This window comes from Equus przewalskii, chromosome 14 (genome assembly GCF_037783145.1).
Source record: "Equus przewalskii isolate Varuska chromosome 14, EquPr2, whole genome shotgun sequence".
In the NCBI taxonomy this organism is placed as follows: Eukaryota; Metazoa; Chordata; class Mammalia; order Perissodactyla; family Equidae; genus Equus; species Equus przewalskii.
Genome location: NC_091844.1, coordinates 29,901,407 through 29,922,611, shown reverse-complemented (window position 1 = coordinate 29,922,611; position 21,205 = coordinate 29,901,407). Strand labels below are relative to the sequence as shown.

The 21,205-nt window shown below is 36.4% G+C and overlaps 1 protein-coding gene and 1 long non-coding RNA gene across 7 annotated transcripts in view; both read right to left on the bottom strand.

Annotated features, from left to right (window-relative positions):
• The window catches only part of EXOC6B (exocyst complex component 6B), a 579,159-nt gene that overhangs the window by 289,601 nt on the left and 268,353 nt on the right, over nucleotides 1-21,205 (bottom strand). The gene's annotated exons all lie outside the window — the stretch shown is intronic.
• LOC139075529 (uncharacterized) lies at nucleotides 15,465-18,605 on the bottom strand. Its single transcript, XR_011525984.1, has 2 exons — nucleotides 18,522-18,605; nucleotides 15,465-16,146 (listed from the first exon to the last, which is right to left on the bottom strand). It is a non-coding gene; the product is annotated as an uncharacterized lncRNA (long non-coding RNA).

The following is a 21,205-nucleotide window of genomic DNA, read 5'->3' as shown; positions in this document are numbered from 1 at the left end:
CATAATATACTAATTTAATTATTTGTTGTAAATGATAGAAAATATACAAGATGAAATTCCATATAAAAAATAAATCATAAACTTCTACTTAATTCTAAACTAGATAGAGTTTTGCCTTTCAAATATTCATTCAATAGAATAAAAACATTAAAAAAGACCAATTTATCTAATAGGTCTGGCTTCTCCATTTGCAAAAAATGGGTTAGATTTTCCCTAGTGGCTGTTAAATAAATTCACCTCTGATTATTCTATTTCCTCTGCCAATTTTGTCAATTCAATGCTTACAGGTGGAATTTGAGAAGTAAATGTCTGACCAGTCTAGTTGAGTAATTGATGAAGTGCCTGCCTATTCACAAATAGGTCAACAGACGAACTCTAGAGATTTGCCATTTCAGCTTCAAGCTCTTATAATCACTAATATTTAAAAAAGAAAAAAAAAAACCTCAAAAGCTATTGATGGTATAAGTAAATAGATATAAAACAACAGGCAGGTAAATGAAAAGTTGGTGTTTTTTTTCATTTTATGTTATTAGTATTACAGTGCTCCAAAGGCTTTATAATAATTAATTAATAGACATAATATCACAGAAAAACAAGTCACTTAATATATATAAAGTGCTTACCATGTTATAGACACTGAGACTTGTCCCTCAATTTACTGAATTTAGTCTATGGTAGAAGACTAGCAATTAAATAAGCAATTATATTAAACTACAGAATCCTACGTATTGGAGTGGTTTGTGTGTCTGAGTGTGTGGATGTGCATGTGTGTTAGTGGTTGGAAAGAATGTCAGAGAAAGCTTCCCAGGAAAAAATGACATTTATACTCATCATTGAAGAATGAGTCAGAAGACTAAGCCAGGTAAAGAGAAGGGGAAAATGTTCCTGGTAGAGACACAGAGGTTCAAGGGAAAAAAGCATCTCGCATCCCATGAACTGAAAGAAGCTCTTCACGGCTAGAACTTGAGGGTGTGAGGGAGAGGGATGACAAGAGATGAGGGTGGAGGGCTTGGCGAATTATGTGAAGATATTTAGACTTCAGCACTAAAACAATAAGAGTTTTAGACATTTGGAAGCTGTGATGTGGTGAGTAGTATGAAGAAAGGAAAAATCAGATACAAAAAGATCAGTCAGAATTTGACATATATTTAGGAGGTACTTGCCGATGATTGACTGGATATGGTGGTAAAAGACAAGAAGGAAAGAAGGCAGATGTGAGGTTTCTAACCTGGGTAATTGGTTTGATGGTGGTGTCATTTCATGAGCGAGGAACATAAAGAATATACAGTCATTTATTATTCATGGATTCTGTATTTGCAATTTGCCTACTAGTAAAATTTATTTGTAACCTCAAAATCAATAATCATGGTGGGGCCGACCTCGTGGCCAAGTGGTTAAGTTTGCACGCTCCACTGTGGTGGCCCAGGGTTTCGCCAGGTTCAGATCCTGGGCACGGACATGGCACCACTCATCAAGCCATGCTGAGGCGGGGTCGCACATAGCACAACCAGAAGGATTTGCAGCTATATATACAACTGTGTACTGGCTGCTTTGGGGAGAAGAAGAAGAAGAAAAAAGAAGATTGGCAACAGTTGTTAGCTCAGGTGCCAATCTTAAAAAAAAAAAAGTCAATACTCATGGCACTTTCATAGTCATTCATGACACATACAGAGTGGTGAAAATTTGAGCTGCCCGACGCACATGTTCCTAGCTGACTTCAAACAACGCAACACTCTGCCTTCTTATTTCAGTTCACACACTATAAACAACTATCCTTTTCATAATCTATTTAGTGCCATGTTTTTTTGCATTTTTCTGCTTCCTTTTTTAAATTGAGATTCAACTGACATATTATATTAGCTTCAGGTGTACAACATAATGATTCAATATTTGTGTATATTGCAAAATGATCACCACAATAAGTCTAGTTAACATCCATCACCCCACATAATTACAATTTTTTTTTTCTCATGATGAGAACTTTTGAGATCTACTCTCTTAGCAACTTTCAAATATACAATACAGTATTATTAACTATAGTCACCATGCTGTACATTACATCCCCAGGACTTATTTATTTTATAACTAGAAGTTTGTACATTTGGCTACCTTCAGACAATTCCCCCATACCCCACCACCTGCCTTTGGCAACCACTAATCCACTCTCTGTATCTATGAGTTCAGTTGGTTTTCTTGTTTGTTTAGATTCCACATATAACTGAGATCATATGTTGTCTTTCTCTGTCTGATTTATTTCACTTAACATAATGTCCTCAAGGTCCAGCTATGTTGTCACAAATGGCAAGATTTCCTTCTTTCTTATTGCTGAATAATATTCCATTGTGTATCTATAACACATTTTCTTTATCCATTCATCAACGGACACTTAGGTTGTTTCCATATCTCAGCTATTGTAAACAATGTGCAATGAACATGGGGGTGCGTATACATCTTTTCAAGTTAGAGTTTTTGTTTTCTTTGGATAAAGACCCTGAAATGGAATTGCTGAATTATATGGTAATTCTATTTTTAATTTTTGGAGGAATCTCCATAATGTTCTCCATAGTGGCTGCATAATTTCCATTCCCACCAACAGTGCACAAGGATTCCCTTTTCTCCATATCCTTGTCAATACTTGTTGTTTCTCATCTTTTTTTTTTTTTTTTTAAAGATTGGCACCTGGGCTAAGAACTGTTGCCAATCTTCCTTTTTTTTTTAAGGATTGGCACCTGGGCTAACAACTGTTGCCAATCTTTTTTTTTTTCCTGCTTTATCTCCCCCAACCCCCCCTGTACACAGTTGTATATCTTAGTTGCATGTCCTTCTAGTTGTGGGATGTGGGATGCCGCCTCAACGTGGCCTGACAAGCAGTGCCATGTCCGCGCCCAGGATCCGAACCCTGGGCGGCCGCAGTGGAGTGCACGAACTTAACCACTCAGCCACGGAGCCGGCCCCTCATCTTTTTGATAATAGCCATTCTAACAGGTGTGAGGTGATATCTCATTGTGGTTTTGATTTGTATTTCCCTGGTGATTAGTGATGTTAAGCTCCTTTTCATGTACCTGTTGGCCCTCTATATGCTTTTCATTTTTGTGCTTCTTTGTGGTGATTTTGCTATTTAAAATGGACCCCAAACATAGTACTGAAGTACTGTCTAGTGTTCCTAAACTCAAGAAAGCAAGACACACCTTACAGAGAAAACACATGTTTTAGATAAGCTTCATTCAGGCATGAGCTATAGGGTTGTTGGCCATGAATCCAATGTTAATGAATCAACAATATGTATTAAAGGCATCATTAAAGAGAAACACACATAAAACAAGGTTTTGAATTGATTAGTTGATCAAAATGATCAACTAATGATCAACTAATAATCAACTATGATCAGAAGCTCATAGGAACCTAACCCTGTAATTTCCCCCAGGAGCAATGGTTCCGTATTCATTAACTCAGTGTCTACGGCGACTTTATAGAATATAACTATCATAGATAACCAGAATTACTATATTTGGGGAGACTGATGACAATGACATCTGTATCGGACATGTTTAGTTTGTGACCTTCAAGTGCTTAGTGTTCGGGACCAGGCATATTTGGGTCTACAGCTCAGGAGAAAGGGCCAGGCTAAAGAGAATGGATTTCAGAAACATTAGCAGAGAGATAATAATCGAAGCCTTAGGAGAAAATGAGATAATCCAAGGAATATCTGTAGAATGGAAGTACAAAAGGAACTAGCAGAAAAATCCCAAGTGACGCTAACAATTAGGAAGTATCTGCTCTTTAATGTAATTAAAATATAACTTTAAATGTCACTACTTAGAGAAGACTTTTCTACTACTCAATTTAAAATGGAAAGTCTTGCCTAATACATAACCCTCTTTTAATCCTTTGAATAGCACATATCTCTCCATCTGACATTACGTTTAATGTCTGTCTCCTCTCATCAGGATGCAACCCTCATGAGAACAAGTTTCTTGTTTGTCGTGTTTATTGTTGTGTTCTCAGTCCCTAGAACACTGCTTGGCACATAACGGGCATTCAATATACATCTGTTTGAATAAATTATTAAAAGCATGAATACAATATTAATCGATATTTTCTTTTGACTCTATTTTCATATTTACACTTTATGTGCTATTGTAATGATCATTTCTTTGTAACTATTCCGATTCATCTCATCCTGTTGTTTTTCTATCTCCATTTATTCTTTTAAAGATTTCTGTTCCTGTTTCACAGAGTTAATGCCTTCTTCATACCAAATAATTTTCTAAAATTTCCTTTTGGTTCCTGTAGAAAGTCATTTTTAGAATCACGTTTCTGCTGAATTTTTAGGATGGTGTTCCTTGTCTCATTTTATTCAGCATGTTTTTTTCAGATATCATATTTTGTTTTGTTTTGTTTCATTTTCCCAATTGCTCTATTTAAACAACAGGAGCTCCTTCTGGACTAGTACTTTCTTCCAGGCTTGGTTTGTGGTTTGCCTTTGGCCCACTCACCATTCATCTGGCTAGAGATCTAATATCCTCATGGAAGTGGCAATTCACAGCAGGCTGACGTGCCCAGGTCCAAAGCTGTTTCCAAGGCAATCCACAAACGGTTTCCAGTGTCTAGCAAGCAATTGGCCCACTAAGTTCACATGAAATATGGCTGAACATTCTCCCACCACACAATTCTGAGTGTTTAGCTCTCTGAACTTCTTAAAGGGAATGAAAACCACAATAATATAGGGTCTTCCTATCTGTGCTCTTGAACAGCACTATTGAGTACTCTCCAGCACAGTATGAACTGTCCTGCTACCAAAAGTCCCTCTTTCACTCTCACACCACACTCTGACGGCCTTAAAAGGGAGAATCCATGCAGGACAGGGGTAGACAACCAATGTATTCAACAATCCAGGGTTGCATTTTCAAGCCAGAAGGCATACATGGAAAACGGATAAAGTGCCCTCTAACTTTTAACGTTTGCTCCGTTTATGGTAGCAAAACACATCACCCAACAATTGGATTTCTCAATCCATTTAACCAGCTTTCAAGTTAAAGAAAACTTTATTCAAATTCAAACATATCAACCTTATTTATCAATGGTGTTGTAAGTTTTCAGACTTTTATGCATCTAAAGCATTTTAGTAAAAGTTAAGAAAGACTTAGAAGCCAAAAAAGGCTTTGCTTAATATTTTCTATGTTAAATGTGTACATCCCATTTGAAATTTAACCTAAATACTAGAGTTTATATTATTATAATGAAATCTCCACAACAGATTTCTTGTCATTCCCTTATGGAGCAACTATACAAGAAGAGATAACGGATCACAGGGCAAATTGAATTTTTCCTTAATGCTAAACAAACAAGAGAAAGAAATATTCTCCAGGCTTGTTAACCTCTTCTTCAATTAACTGAATGCCTTCTTTTCTAAATTCATATTTAATTTAAATATTATATCATATTATATGATATACTTGGAGAAGTATGCTAACAGTAAAATACTCCAAAAGCCATTGTCAAGTCCCTAAGTCTAATCATTAATCCTAGCACTAGATTTTATCAGGAAATAGCTCACTTCTCAGGCTATGCTGGAAATAGTAATTGTTTTTGTTTTAACCTTTTGCTTTTAGCTGTATTTTCTATATTGTCTATCTGTTTTTAAATTACTAATTACAAAATTAAGATACATTACTTTTAGAAAAATCAGACAATGTAGATCAGGAAAAGAGAGAAAATAAAAGTCATTCATAGTCCCATCACCTGGAGATAACTACTGTTTACTCTTTGGTGTTCTCCCTTACAGATGTTTTTTCTATTCTAAATAGACAGATATTTCACATACACATAGATACACATATATAAATAGGATCATATTGTACATACTCTTTTCACTGAACTTTGCATGCAAAAATCTTTTCTCAAACATCATAATTTAGTATGATCCACTTTTACTGCACAACACTATTCCAACTCCCTTTCTTGAAACACATGCTATAAACTGTCATACAAATGCTGGAACCAATGTGGGCATTGAATAAATGTTTAAAATTAAAAATAAAACACAAGTGACAACTTTGAATCCTCCATGTGTCTAGACACTTGTCTGGCTATAAACATAGGAAACATATACAGTATTGGCACTGAATGTGGTCAAATGGGTGAGGCTTTTTGTTTTTGTCTGTAAAACTGGTAAAATTTACTGCTACCAAAACTCAAAGTCAAATTTTAGCTGGTATAGGTTACAAATATGCACCAGTAATCAAAGTAGTCAGGATCATGTGATCCTTGCTCTTGAGGAAGGCAGAGAAGGCCAAATGAAAGACCTTTCCATGGATTTCTTTTCCATCATAAAAGGGAACATTGTAGGAGACTTGCACACAAACACCCTGAACACTTCATACAATTACCGAGCCCCACGCTTTCAAACATTAACGACATCTACATGTCTAGTTTTGGAGAAGAAAGAAAAAAACTTACGCTGGTACAATACTACTTCATATGGGCAGTATGTCTACCTAATACCTAAAGAGGGATAGACCTGCTATCCTCTTCATTAAATTTTACGTGCCATTATTTGGCTAAACAGCTCTTCATCCACCACCTCAGCTCTCCCAGTCTTCCCTGGGGGAGAGGCCCTGAGGTCTACTGGAGAATGGACTAAGTCCTCCTCATCCACCACAATAACAGAAAGTTCACCTCTGGATGGAGAAGCTGCTAAGGACGAGTACACAAAGCACAAGGGAGGGAAATGGAAGGAGGGAAGCACACACCATTGTTCTTCCGGCTTTGCCTACAGGAAGCAATATTTCCATTTGGTCTTGGGCAAAGCCTGTAATTTCACCACCCTGACTGCAGCTGGAGAACTCCCTTTTAACTGTCTCGGCATCCAAGTGAAGACAGGTTTACTCAGAGTTTTAAAAAAAAAAAACAAAAAACCCTGAAAGGGCCATTTTAATTTGCTTCCATGTGAAAAGGGGAGCACTTTTCATAGGGCCCCATAATGATGTTCAGCGGGATATTACACTTCACCATATGGCTAATTTACACAGCAGGCCCAAAGCAGATTTTCCTTCATTAGAACTGCCCTAAAGATCAGACTACAGAAACATGTGTAAAGAACAAACCCAAGATGCCCCCTATTGCTTAAATCTAGAAACATTCGATTCCCAGATGTAAAAGCCCATTCAGAGAGTTCCCATTGCAAGGTCATTCAAGAGTCGTGGAGGTGGTATGTATCACAGCTTCGCTTACCTAGATTATGGCTTTGAAAAAATGTCTAAAATTCAAGAGCCATAACACTGTCAGAATACTCAAAAAAAAAAAAAACCCTATGTATGGGGAAAGGATAGTTGCTCTAGTAGATAATGTATTATTGAAAAAAAAATTGCTTTCCAAATGCCCTAAATTCTTGATAGCACTCAATTAGCCTACAGAATAAATCTACATAAACTTCTGACCCTTTTTGAAGACAGCAAAGGCAGTCTGACGTTCTAACAGAGTTCTGTTTATTTTTAAGATGTTCCTTATAACTTATGTTTGTCTTGGCATTTCCTCCTTGTGCCGTATCCCAAGCCTGAGCCATAGGAAAGAACATCCCCTCCGGGAATGACAGAGTCTGCAGGATTTAAAAAAAGAAAAAGAAAGAAATCTAACGTCTAATGATTATGGAGTAGTTGAGTCTGTGCTTTTGAAGAAAGTAAACATTATGATTAACAATCTTGGGCTTTGTAATTAGCTTCCCCCTTCCAAGAGAGAGTGTTAATTTATTAAATATTTTAACAAAGAGTCTTTTATTATCAGATTCAGTTTGGCTGGCTCCTTTCATAGCATTACCAATTACAACCAATAAAGCTTTAATTGATGACTACTTTTTATAACCTTTGACCCAAGATGATAAACAGTTGTACCTTAGAAGCGAAAGGGTAAACCTCAAAGGGAACAGTGTCTTAATCATGCTTAGCAAACAAAACTGGTTAAAATTACAACCTACCTACCTGGCTAGAACAAAAACCCAGACTTCCTCTATGATTAGGGTAATTGATCAGGGAAAGATTTGGATTTCACTTTTAAGATAAGTGTCCCTTTTGTTAGGGGAACCCTAACATGAATTACCTGCACAGAATGTGCAAATTACATATCGTAATATGATAATAATATAATCATGACATGATTAATCAATGTGTAGACAATAAGCAAGAGAATTTTAATATGTGAAACAGCTTTTAAAATAAAATCATTGGAATGCAAGTTATTTTACTATTAAGAAAAAAGGCACTATGGGGCCAGCCCAGTGACATAGTGGTTAAGTTCGCATGCTCCACTTCAGTGGTCCAGGGTCTGCCAGTTCAGATCCTGGGCACAGACCCACACACATACTGCTCATCAAGCCATGCTATGGGGGCATCCCACAAAACAAATAGAGGAGGATTGGCACAGATGTTAGCTCAGCGACAATCTTTCTCAAGCAAAAAAGCGGAAGATTGGCAACAGATGTTAGCTCAGGGCCAATCTTCCTCACCAAAAGGAAAAAAAAAAGTAAGAAAGAAAGAAAAAAGGCACTATGACTTAAATGATAGCCCCCCAAGTCCAACATTTTATTGAGTGGTCCCCTACAGTACCAATACCAAGGACTAGTAAAAATATGTGAGCAAAGAAATAAACCAAATTAATTGCCCAAAAATAGAACACCAAAAATTCTTAGAGAATTGAGTGTCTACACATGACAAGCAAGGAGAGTCATACCTTTAATTAGAGTGAAAAAATTAGGTTTTCTGCATTTTCTCCAAAGCACTCTTCCCAAAGTTGGTAGATTTCCAAATTGCCCAATTTCACATCTGCCAAGTTTTATTTTTTGGGGGGCAGAGGGGAAAGATTAGCCCTGAGCTAACATCTACTGCCAATCCTCCTCTTTTTGCTGAGGAAGACTGGCCCTGAGCTAACATCCATGCCCATCTTCCTCCACTTTATATGTGGGACGCCTGCCACAGCATGGCTTGACAAGCAGTGCCATGTCCGCACCCAGGATCCGAAACAGTGAACCCCGGGCCACCGAAGCAGAACGTGCTAACTTAACCACTGTGCCACCAGACCAGCCCCTCATCTGCCAGTTTTCAAGGAAATCTCTTCTAATTCACACCTGTCAATGTTTTAAACTGCTAAAGTGCTTCACAATTTGGAAGTTTAAAATTCCCCAGACAAATCTCTTAATCTGTTTCATGTTGCCAAAATGAATAGGACCTCTGAACAATTACTAAAGAGCTAATAGGAAAATATGGCATCTAAAAATGTAAATAAAAATAATATCATCATGTCACAGTTGTTACACCCAATCACCTCACGGAGATGACAGCAATAGGACATTGTTAGTAGTCCTCAGAACAGAAAGTACTGGCTTAACAGAGGATATAGTATAAGATTTTATACAAAAAGAACTAGGCATATAGCTTTTAAGTGACTTCCCATGTATATAAAGGAAGTCAACGGCAGGAAAATCACAAAATCTGAGGTTCAGTCAAAGTACTTTATAAACTGAAAGAGCTATACATGTTATTTTTATGATATATAAATGTATGTAATGGCTGTTTTATTAAAGACACATGGATGCTCCCTGCATTTCAAAATCAAATTTGCCACACAGGCCCCCAAAAATAGCCCTTTATGTAGTTAAGTGAGGACTGGGGAAATTCTGTATAAATAAATCTATGCTCTTTTTCTCCCATTAACAGATATTGTACAGAAACGGACATTTAGAATCTAAAAAAGAAGAAATCTGTTATATCGAACTTTGGATGTTCAGAAAAATAGGCAGAATATCTAAAAATAGGCAAAGTGAACATATTAGGTTGACACTTTGTAAAAAATGTAAGAATACAGGTTAAGAGAAAAAAAGGAAATTAAAAGTTGAAAAAAATTCTCTCCAATACCAATTTTTTCAATTAAACTTTGTATTACAAGAGAATTGGAGATTCACATGCAGTTATACGAAATAATAGAGACAGATGCCACATGCCTTTCCCCATTCTCCAACAGTAAACCCCTTAGAAACATACAGCACAGAATCACAACCAGGACACTGACACCGATACAATCAACGTGCACCTTTCCAAAACTACAAGGATCCTTCAAGTTTCCTTTTTATAGCCAAACCCACTTCTCTCCATTTCTACCCTCTACTTAACTTTTGGCAAGAACGAACCTGTTCTCCATTTCTATAATTTTGTCATTTTAAGAATGTTACATAGTTGGAATTTTACAGTATATGACCTTTTGAGACTGGCTTATTTCACTCACCATAAATCCCTGGAGTATCATCCAGGCTGTTACATATATCAACAGATCGTTCCTTTCCCTTTATGTTGCTGAGTAATACTCCATGGGATGGTATAAACGGGCCAAAGTTTGTTTAACCATTTACCTACATTCACACACTAAAAACATCAGGGTTGTTTCTAGTTTGGAGCTATTAAGATTAAAGCTGCTATCAACATTCATGTGTAGAAAATACCTGAACTAAGTTTCCACTTCTCTGGGATCAATGCCCAGGAGTGCAATTTCTGGATGACATGATAGTTGCATGGCTAGTTTTTTAAGAAACTGCCAAACTGTTTTCCAGAGTAACTGTACCATTTTATATTCCCACCAGCACCCTCCCTGGCATTTGGTGTCATCATTCTGATAGGAGTGTAGTGATAGCTCATTGTGGCTTTAATTTGAATTCTTCTAATGCTTAATGATGCAGAACAAAAGATGTTTTTGTATGCTTATTTGCCATCTGTACATCTGCCTTGGTGAACTGTTTCTTCTCCTCTTATGCCTATCTCCTAACTAGATTGTTTGATTTTTTATTCTTGTTTTTTGGGGGATTTTTTTGGTGAGGAAGATTTGCCCTGAGCTAATATCAGCTGCCAATCTTCCTTTTTTGTTTTTCCTTAAGGAAGATTAGCCCTGAGCTAACATGCGTGCCAATCTACCTCTATTCTGTATGTGAGATGCCTCCACAGCATGGCCAATTAGTGGAGCAGGTCCATGCCTGGGATCCAAACCCACTAACCTGGGCCGCCAAAGTGGAGCATGCAGAACTTTAACCACTCAGCCATGAGGCCAGCCCCAATATTCTTGAGTTTTGAAAAGCCTTTATATATTCTAGATACTACTCTTTTTCTTTCTTTCTTTTTTTTTTCTTTTGAGAAAGATTAGCCCTGAGCTAACATCTGCCACCAATCCTCCTCTTTTTGCTGAGGAAGATTGGCCCTAAGCTAACATTTGTGTCCATCTTCCTCTACTTGATATGTGGGATGCCTACCACAGCATGGATTGACAAGCAATGCACAGGTTTGTACCCGGGATCCAAACTGACGAACCCCAGGTGGCCGAAGCAGAACATGCAAACTTAATCACTGCACCACTGGGCCAGCCCCACTTTTTGTGTGTGTGTGTGTGAGGAACATTGGCCCTGAGCAAACATCTATTGCCAACCTTCCTCTTTTTTTGCTTGAGGAAGACTGTCACTAAGCTAACATCTATGCCAATCTTCCTCTATTTTATGTGGGATGCCGCCACAGCATGGCTTGATGAGTGGTGCTAGATCCACGCCTGGGATCTGAACCTGTGAAGTCTGGGTGCCGAAGAAGAACACGTGAACTTAACCACTATGCCACGAGGCCGTCGCCCTAGATACTACTCCTTTGTTGGATGTGCAGTTTATAGATATTTTCTCCCACTCTGTAGGTTGTCTTTTCATTTTCTTAACAGGGTCTTTCGCAGAGCAAAAGTGTTTCATTTGATGAGGTCCAATTTATCAATTTTTTTTCTTTTATGGTGATTGCTTGTGGAGTAAAGTCTAAGAATTCTTTGCCTACTCCTAGATTCTAAGGATTTTCTCCTATTTTTTCCTAAAAGTTCTATAGTTTTGCATTTTACATATAAGTCATGATCCATTTTGAGTTATTCTTTGTATAAAATGTGAGAAGTCACCCAAGGTTCACTTTCTTGATTTATGGGTGTCCAATTATTCCAGCACCAGTTGTTGAATTGCTTTTGCAATTTTCAAGATAAACAATGGTGTTATTTGCAAATAGGGATGGTTATATTTTTTCCTTTTCAATCTGTATGCCATTTACCTCCTTTTCTTGTCTTACTGCACTGACTAGAACTTCCAGCACTATGCTGAAGAAGTGTCCTAAGAGCAGATTTTTTTGCTTTGATCCTGATTCTAGGGGGAAATCATTCAGTCTTTCACCCTTAAATATAAAGTTGGCTGTAGGTTTTTCTATATATTCTTTATCTACCTGGGGTGGGTTTTTGTACATCATGTGTGGGTCTGAATTTTGTCAAATGCTTTTTTCTGCGTCAATTGATATGATTATATGATTCTTCTTCTTTAGCTTATTAATGTGGTGGATTACATTGATTGGTTTTTAAATATTAAACCAGCCTTACATCCCTGAAATAAAACTTACTTGGTCATATATTCTCTTTACCTATTACTAAATTCTGCTTAGTAATATTTTGTTAAGAAATTGTACGTCTATATTCATGAAAGAGATTAGTCTGTAGTTTTCTTGTTTGTACTATCTTTCTCTGGTTTTGGTATCAGGGTATTACTAGCTTCATAAAATGAACTGGAAATCACTCCCTCTACTTCTACATTAAGGAAGAGACCATGTAGAATTGGTGTTAATTCTTCTATAAATTTTTGGTAAAATTCTCCAATGAAATTGCTTGGGCCTGGAAATTTAACGGGAGAGTTTTTAAATTATGAATTCAATTTCCTTCATAATCACAGAGGTAGTCAAATTATCAATTTCATCTTAGGTGATTGTGGCAGTTAGCATTTTTCAAGGAATTGGTCCATGTTTGATTAAGTTGTCAAATTTACATGTGTAGAGCTGTTCATGGTATTCCTTTATCATCCTTTTGGTATCTGTAGTGTCTACAGTGATATCCTTAATATCCCCTGTTTTAGTCCGGATATTGATAATTTATTTCTTCTCTCTTTTTTGCTTCACTGGTCTTGCTAAAGGTTAGTCATTTTACCAGTTTTTTTAAAAAGCCAGCTCTTTGTTTCTTTGATTTTCTCTGTTTTCCTCTTTCCAGTTTCATCGATTTCTGCTTTTATTATTATAATTTCCTTCATTCTGCTTGCTTTGGGTTTATTTTGACTTTCTTTTTCTAAGTTTTTGAGATTAGATTTTACATTATTGTCCTCAGACTGTTCCTCTTTTCTTTTTTTTTTTTTTAGGAAGATTAGCCCTGAGCTAACATCTGCTGCCAATCCTCCTCTTTTTGCTGAGGAAGACTGGCCCTGAGCTCACATGCTTGCCCATCTTCCTCTACTTTATATGTGGGACACCTACCACAGCATGACTTGACAAGTGGTGCCAGGTCCACACCTGGGATCTGAACCAGCGAACCCCGGGCTGCTGAAGCAGAATGTGCACACTTAACTGCTGCACCACTGGGCTGGACTCTGTTCCTCTTTTCTAATGTATGCAATTTAGTGCTATAAATTTCCCTCTCGACACTGCTTTAGCTGTGTCCCCAAAATTTTCATTTTCCTTCAGTTCAATATATATTTTTACTTCAAGACTTCTTCAACCTAGACATTATACAGAAGTACGTTATTTAATTTCAAAATATTTGCAGATTTTCCTGTTATAGTTCTGTTATTGATTTCTAGTCTGATTTCATTGAGGTCTGTATGTGATTCAAATTTTAAGACTTATTTTATGGCCCAGAATACAGTCTAACTTGGTATACATTTTGTGGATGCTTTAAAAGAATGCATCATGCACAGTGCTCTATAAATGTCTATTTATCTTCTTGTTGGTTGACGGTATTGTTGAGTTCTTCTATACCCTTGACAATTTTCTGTCTAGTTGTTCTATCAATTATTGAAAAAGGGGTTTTGAAGTCTCAGACTTTAATTGTGGATTTATCTGTTTCTCCTTTCAGTTCTATCAGTTTTTACCTCATAATTTAGCAGCTCTGTTGTTTGAAGTATACTCATCTAGGATTATACATCCTTGCTGGATTGATTCTTTCACCATTATGTAATGTAGCTCTGTCTCTGGTAATTTTTTTGTTCTGGCATCTACTTCATTGATTTAATATTGCCAATTCTACTTTTCTGTGATCACAGTTTTCATGATGTCCTCTTTTGCTCATCTTTTTTACTTTCAATCTGGCTGTATCATTATATTTGAAGTGATTTTCTTATAGACAGCATATAGTTGGGTCATGTTTGTTAATACACTCTGCAAATATCTGCTTTTTATTGGAGTATTTAGATAATTTACATTCAATGCAATTATTTATATGTTAGGGCTTATGTCTTTCATTTTATTTTTTGTTTTATGTTTCTTCTTGTTGTTTTTAGTTTATTCTTCCTGACCTGAGGGTTACTTGAATATTATTTAGAATCCCATTTTTATTTATCTATACTGTTTTGGAGTGTGTCTCTTTGTAAAATATTTTTGGTGGTTACTCTAGGTACCACATTATATACACATAACTTATGAAAGGCTACTGGCATCATCATGTTGCCAGTTCTAGGGAAGGACAGAAATTTTACTTCTCTTTACATCTTTACTATTCTCCATTTACAATATAATTATCTTACATATTTTCTCTACATACTGTTAGAACCAAATCTTAAAATACTAGCAAATCAAATTGTCACTTATAGACACTTTAACAACTGCAGAATATACATTCTCTTCAACTGCACATTAGACATTTACCAAATTATACCATATGCTAGACTAAAAAGAAAATCTCTATAAATTTCCAAGTGTTGAAATCTACAGGGTATATTATCTGACTCCAAAGGAAATCTAGAAATAACAAAAAGATATCTAGAATATCCCAGTCCTAGATATTTTCTCAAGAGAAAAGAACATCTAGGTCCATTAAAAATAACTATATAAGAATGTCACAGTAGCTTGATTCATTATAAGCCCCAAACTAGAAACAACTCAAATGTCCATCAATATTCATAAAATGGAAAACTACTCCACAATAAAACGGGACAAACTAGTGATACATGTAACAACATGCATGGATCTCAAGAACTATGTTGAGGGAAAGAAGCTAGACACAAAAGAGCTCATGCTATATGATTACACATATATGAAGTTCAAGAACAGCCAAGACTAACCTATGGTGATAGAAATCAGAAAAGTTTACATTATCAGGGGTGAAGAAGGCTAATAACGACTGGAAATGGGCAAAAGGGACCTTCCTTGGAAGACAGAAATGTTCTATTTCCTGATCTGGGTAGTACTTACACAAGTGTATACATATGTTAGAACCCATGAAGTTACACACTTAAGTTACACATGTTAAAATGTGCAAGTTAAACTTTAAAAATATAGTAAAGTGACAGATTGGTTCACAAAGAAATTTCATAATTTTTACAAATCAAAACAAAAGAAACAAAATTAAAAAGCAAATAAACTAAGAAAATATCATAAACAAACATATCAGATAAAGAAGTATTTATTTATCTGAATAAAATATAAACATTCCATGAACATACAAAAAAGAAATGAGTGGCCCATAAACATTAGAAAAATGTCCACAATCAATAGTGATTTTAAAAATGCAAATGAAATTCACAATGTACCATTTTTTTTGGCCTACCACATTAGCAAAAGAAAAAAAGACAACACCAAATATTTCTGAAAATGGTAAAATTGCACTCCTAAATTCCTTTTCTAAGGAATGCAAATTGTTATGGCTTCTCTGAAGAGGTTAGGTATTAGGAAGCTTAAAATGGGTATGGTCTTTAGTTCACTTTAACAATTTCACCTAAAGTGATAATCAGATCTGTGACCAAAAAAAAGAAAATGTTTACAATGTGCACAACTGAAAGAACTTGGGTTCAGATTCTAATAGCATAAGATAGAACCCTGGCTTACACCTAACTTTGTGATCTTAAGCAATTTATTTAGTCTCTCTAAGTCTCAATTGCCTCACCCGCAAAATAGAGATACTAATATTTATACTTGTCAGGGTTGCTATGAGGATTAAATAAGACAATGTATGCAGAGCATATAATATTAAGCCAGCATACAGTAAGTACTCAACAAATGATAGCCATCATCATCACCATCATCTTCATCATCACCATGATTAATTCCAACAACACTGGATTAAGTAAACCTATATAGTGGAAAGAAAAACAGTAATGTTGAGTCCACATTTACTGACATCAACAGATATTTGTGATATGGTATATGTTAAGGGAGGGAAAGCAAATTATGAAGAAATGCACGTAGTATAATTAAATTTTTGTAAAAAGTATATCAAATATGTCCAGAGGATAACATCTACAAGGAAGCAGACCAAAATTGTGGTGGAATTATGAGTAATTTTGTTTCTTCAAATTTTTCTACATTTTTTTTTTAAACAATGAACAATGATATTTAGGAAAAAAATAAAGGTATTTCCTTAGTTCCCTTTTATCAAAGGCATCACAGTGTCCACTGACTGATCTCACCAGGTCAGGGCTGAAAGAGCCTAGAGCAGACAATGGTGGAATGATTAGTACAGAAACTGCCAGATGCCAAGATAAAGAACACAAGAAGAGGAAAAAAAAGTGCTTTGTCCGAAGCTGATAGGTGAGAATAAAAGTGGTTCCTGTGCTACGCCTAGAGTTAGAGAGGGTTAGAGTTAACAGCACTGGCACCTGGAAAGGAATTCACTGTTCTGGTAGCAGTAAGGTGACCATAAAACTGAGACTTTGTTGACCCTGTCATCTACCACTTCTGAGTAAAGACAGGGTGGCTGGCTATCTGATGAGTCCTCCCTGGAAATACCAAGTATGCAACTCTACAATAACTACATGGGATGATTTCAGGCAACAGAAGACAACTTGCATAGTAGAAACTTTCAACAAAAGGTCTTTTGAAATAGCCAAATATCCAAAAGTCTCCCTGAAGAGAGTATTAAAGCTATGCCTGGAAAGAGGGGAAATTTTTGCTCTTTTCTGAATGGAAGGGCCCAAATGCAGCCTTATCCTGGAACAAACTGCACAATAACCTGGCATTACAAAGGGATATTTGGCAACTGAAGGGAGGATGATCTACCCTAAGACTAGTCCAGAATGACTTTGGCTCTGCCTAACTTAGTGCTGGCAGTGATCCTTTTAAAACATCAGTGTTAGCACCTGCCCCTCCCCTCTTGATTTTCCCAAGCCAGGTCTAGAGTGAAGAGCAGAGAAAAGAGCACAGGGTAATTTCTTATTAAAAGTAAACCCTTAGGATGAACTAGGTAGTAGAGAAGTATCCCGGCACGGCTGAAATTTTACATAGCAGTTGCAGAGCCCTGACAGGCCCAAAGAGACCTTGCACGACAACACTAACACCTTATCAGAGTTCCTCACAAGGGAACACTCCCAATCTAAGGAGCAAGCTATTAAACATATTTTGTCCATCTTCTCTCTCTACCTCAGTCATTTTTCTAAGCCCAAACCAATGTGTTTTATGTGATTGTCTTTCTCGAAGCCCTTATACCTGATTTCCAGGTCTTTGCCAATATTAAAAGGTAAGGCATTACTTATTTTCAATGTAGTTCTTTCCAGAAACTACCAAGAGCATTGCTTTGTTAATTAAAAATTTTATAAACAGTTCTGTCTCCTCGAACTTCAAAGACCAGCTATTAATGAAAAATATGCCAATGTATTTATTTTTTAGTAATGTCTTCAGAATGCATCGTTATGGAAAAAGTCTTACTTACTGCACAGCATTTGCCCCTGCAACAGGAACATTAACGACACAGGGAAGTAAAAAGAGGTTTCAAATATGACTCATAAAATCAGGCTTGGCTCCTGGTTTTGCCAGTCACTAGCTCTGTGATCCACTGGGCAGATCAATTAATCTCACTGAACCTCAATTTCCTCAACCACCAAGTCAACATAAGATGCTCACTATAAAACCTGCTTATGTCAGACTGGTATGTGGATGTGAGGATCAAATGAGATAAAGTGTGCACGAAACTGCTGTGGAAAAAACATGAAGTTCCTAAACTTTTGAAAAGACTCAGCAGTTTGGGATGTGGACTACAGAATACCTTAGGGCTAGAGCTAAAACCGTAAGGGAGAAAAAAGACAAAAACTATCCTGCCTGCTAATGAGGGTTATAGTTTGATCCTTTTCTACTTTCATACTTTCAAGAATTGTTTGAGGAGGAGATAGACATAGCACTAAAAATTAAACTGGATCCTCTGTGCTTGCCATTTTCACAAAGGCTATTTCATAGAAGCCACAAGGAAACAAATATTTGTAATTATATTTTAAAAAGAAAATGGAAAACAGATAATCTGTGCTTCAGGTTTTAAAAAGCATACAGTAAAAATTTCTCTTAAAGATGATATATTTTAACTACGTACTTTGTGAAAATAAACTTTACCCAAGAGTCTTGAAGAGGCAGGGGTTGGATTTGAGATTCGCTGAGGGAGAAGAGGCAAGCTTACACAGGCTTTAAGAAGAAATACTTATTACAAAGAATTAATATATATTGAGCAATCACAACACCTACCATGTACTTTAGAAAGCCAGTCTTATCTCATTTATTCTTCTCAATAACTCTTTAAAGTACATTTTTCCATCCTTGTAAGGATACTGAAAGCCAAAGTTACAAAGTTCATTAATAGCAGGACACACTTGTCTGACACCAGCTCATACTATTTCTACTACACCACTGTTTTCTATGCAGATTTTTCTGTCTAGTTCCATAGACTCTTCTTCCAGCAACCTGATATGGGTAGCTTTTTTTTTCTCCTCCAAGAATGGATGAAGGTTCCCTTCTGAAACTCTCCACTCCTTCAAATCAGACTTTTAAGACTAAGTCACACTAAACTTCAGGGGAGGTAGACAGGCCTAGTGTGGTTTCAGGAAACTTCCATCAAAATTGTTTTAATGAAGGAATGTGTTTCACCGATTGATTAGACATGTTAAGCTTAAAATGAAAAGGGAAAAGTTGCTAATCACATCATTTACATTTCTTTCCCTCCTTAAGAACAAGGACCTTCTCAATGTCCTTCACGTTTACAAAGGTGCCGAGATTTTCAGCAAGGACCCCTTTCTTATTCCCAAGCAGGGAGCCCCTGATGCATCTCTTGGGAGTCTAGAGTGCTAACTGGTTTGAAACCCACCTGTATAGAATAAAATCTACCTGCAATAAGATTTGTTGAATGAATAAGGTATAGTTGTACTAAAGCATTAGTTACTTAGTTTTTTGGTGTAGTTGTTTTCCTTGAAAAGTAACCTTTAAAGAATGTACGGTAACCAAAATTCACTTAAGGGACACTTGATGTGTACATACTCCTTGCTGTAAAAATCAGTCTTTTCCATTTTGGTTCTCCATAACAAATAAGAAAAACCACCGTGTGTGGCCTGCCATATATGTACATCCAAGACCTTAAAAAGAACTACTACTTTTTGTTTTTTTAAATATTTTATTTTTCCCTTTTTCTCCCAAAGCCCCCCAGTACCTAGTCGTGTATTTTTAGTTGTGGGTCCTTCTTGTTGTGGCATGTGGGACGCCGCCTCAGCATGGCCTGACGAGTGGTGCCATGCCCGCACCCAGGATCCAAACCAGCAAACCCTGAGCCATGGAAGCAGAGCGTGCGAGCTTAACCACTCGGCCATGGGGCTGGCCCCAAGAACTACTACTTTTTCATCAATTCTTCAACCCATGTTTTGTGGCAATTCTGTCAAGATTTTCAGGGTAGAGGTAGGGCTACAGCAAATTCCCGGGAGCCTTTTGACGAATGCTAATGGAGTTTCTCTGATAATGCGACATTCAGGCAAAACAGCATTTTTATTAGGGCATTATTTGCAAAGAATCGATTTTATAATACTATCTCAGTTCAAGACACACTGTTGAAGTATGTAATATACATTTTGATTTTTCCTCTGTTATGCCCCATTCCTAATCCCATTCCCCTTATCAACGCAGGTACCCATTCTAATATATAAAAGACATGCCATTCAGATGAACCTTTTACATTTATTTATATAAAAATGTCTTTGAAATAAGTATGTGCAGTGTTATTTTATGGGTTTGCTTTAATTTATATAAATGATATTGAGCTATCAACTGTACCATTTCTTACTTTGATCCCTCAGCACCATATTTCTGAAATCTTTAGATATTGTTATAAATAAATATTGTTCATCATTCACAATTGCTTGGTTTATGTTGCACATTACATTCAATCATATGTAAACACCAATTTTACTCGTCCAGTCCCCCAGTGATAAATACCTAGATTGCCTTCACTATTTGCTACCAGAAACAATGCCAAAATAAACATCCTCACATCCTTTAAGAAATAAAGGAGAGTCTTGTGGGGTATGGACCACCACAATGTGGCCTCAAGTCTTGACAGCAAGCCACTAGCCTATACAGCATAGCAACTTTGGATGAATTCAAAAAGAGCTGTCACGTTACCACAAACTTCCTACTGGAATTGTTATTTAAATTTCATTGATTTTACATTAAATTGGGGAGAAATTTTACAATGTTCAGACATTCTATCTATTAAAAGATTCTCTCTCTCTTCATTTATTCAGTACTTCCTATATGTCCTTTATAGAATTTTTAAATTTTCCCCACAAAGGCCTTATACATTTTTTAGGTTAATTTCTATATAACTTATCAACAGGTTTATTTATTTTCAGTCGTACTTTCTTGATGGATATAATTGATTTAAAGAAATGATACTGTGTATGTTGTGCAATTTTTTTTAACCTATCTTCTTTGCTTTTTTATTTTTTTTCCCCTCTGCCTAGGACCTTGGGAATAATGAACACGATGGGTAGTGTTGGGCATCTTTGTCCTAGTATTTGTCTTGTCTTCTTCCTGACTTTATTAGGAGTCCTTCTCAAGTTTTTTCATTAAGTATGATATTTGCTGTGGCTCTTTCATGGAAGCCTCTTACCAAATTAAGAAACTTCCATATATATTGGTAGTCATCTCGTGTCTTATTGATGTCAATTTTTCTTGAATGTGAGAATATGTCTCCTACTTCTTTGTCTCTCCTCAATGTATAAGACACAGTAAAACAATATTCTCAGACTGACTGGTCTTTTTCCCAAGAAGGCCACTGCAAAAATGTGTCAACGCTGGGTAACAAAAAAGAATGAAAGAAAAAAGGATGATGTTTCCCATTCTGGTTTCCTATTATAGAGCTGAACTTGACCAGATGTATATGATTC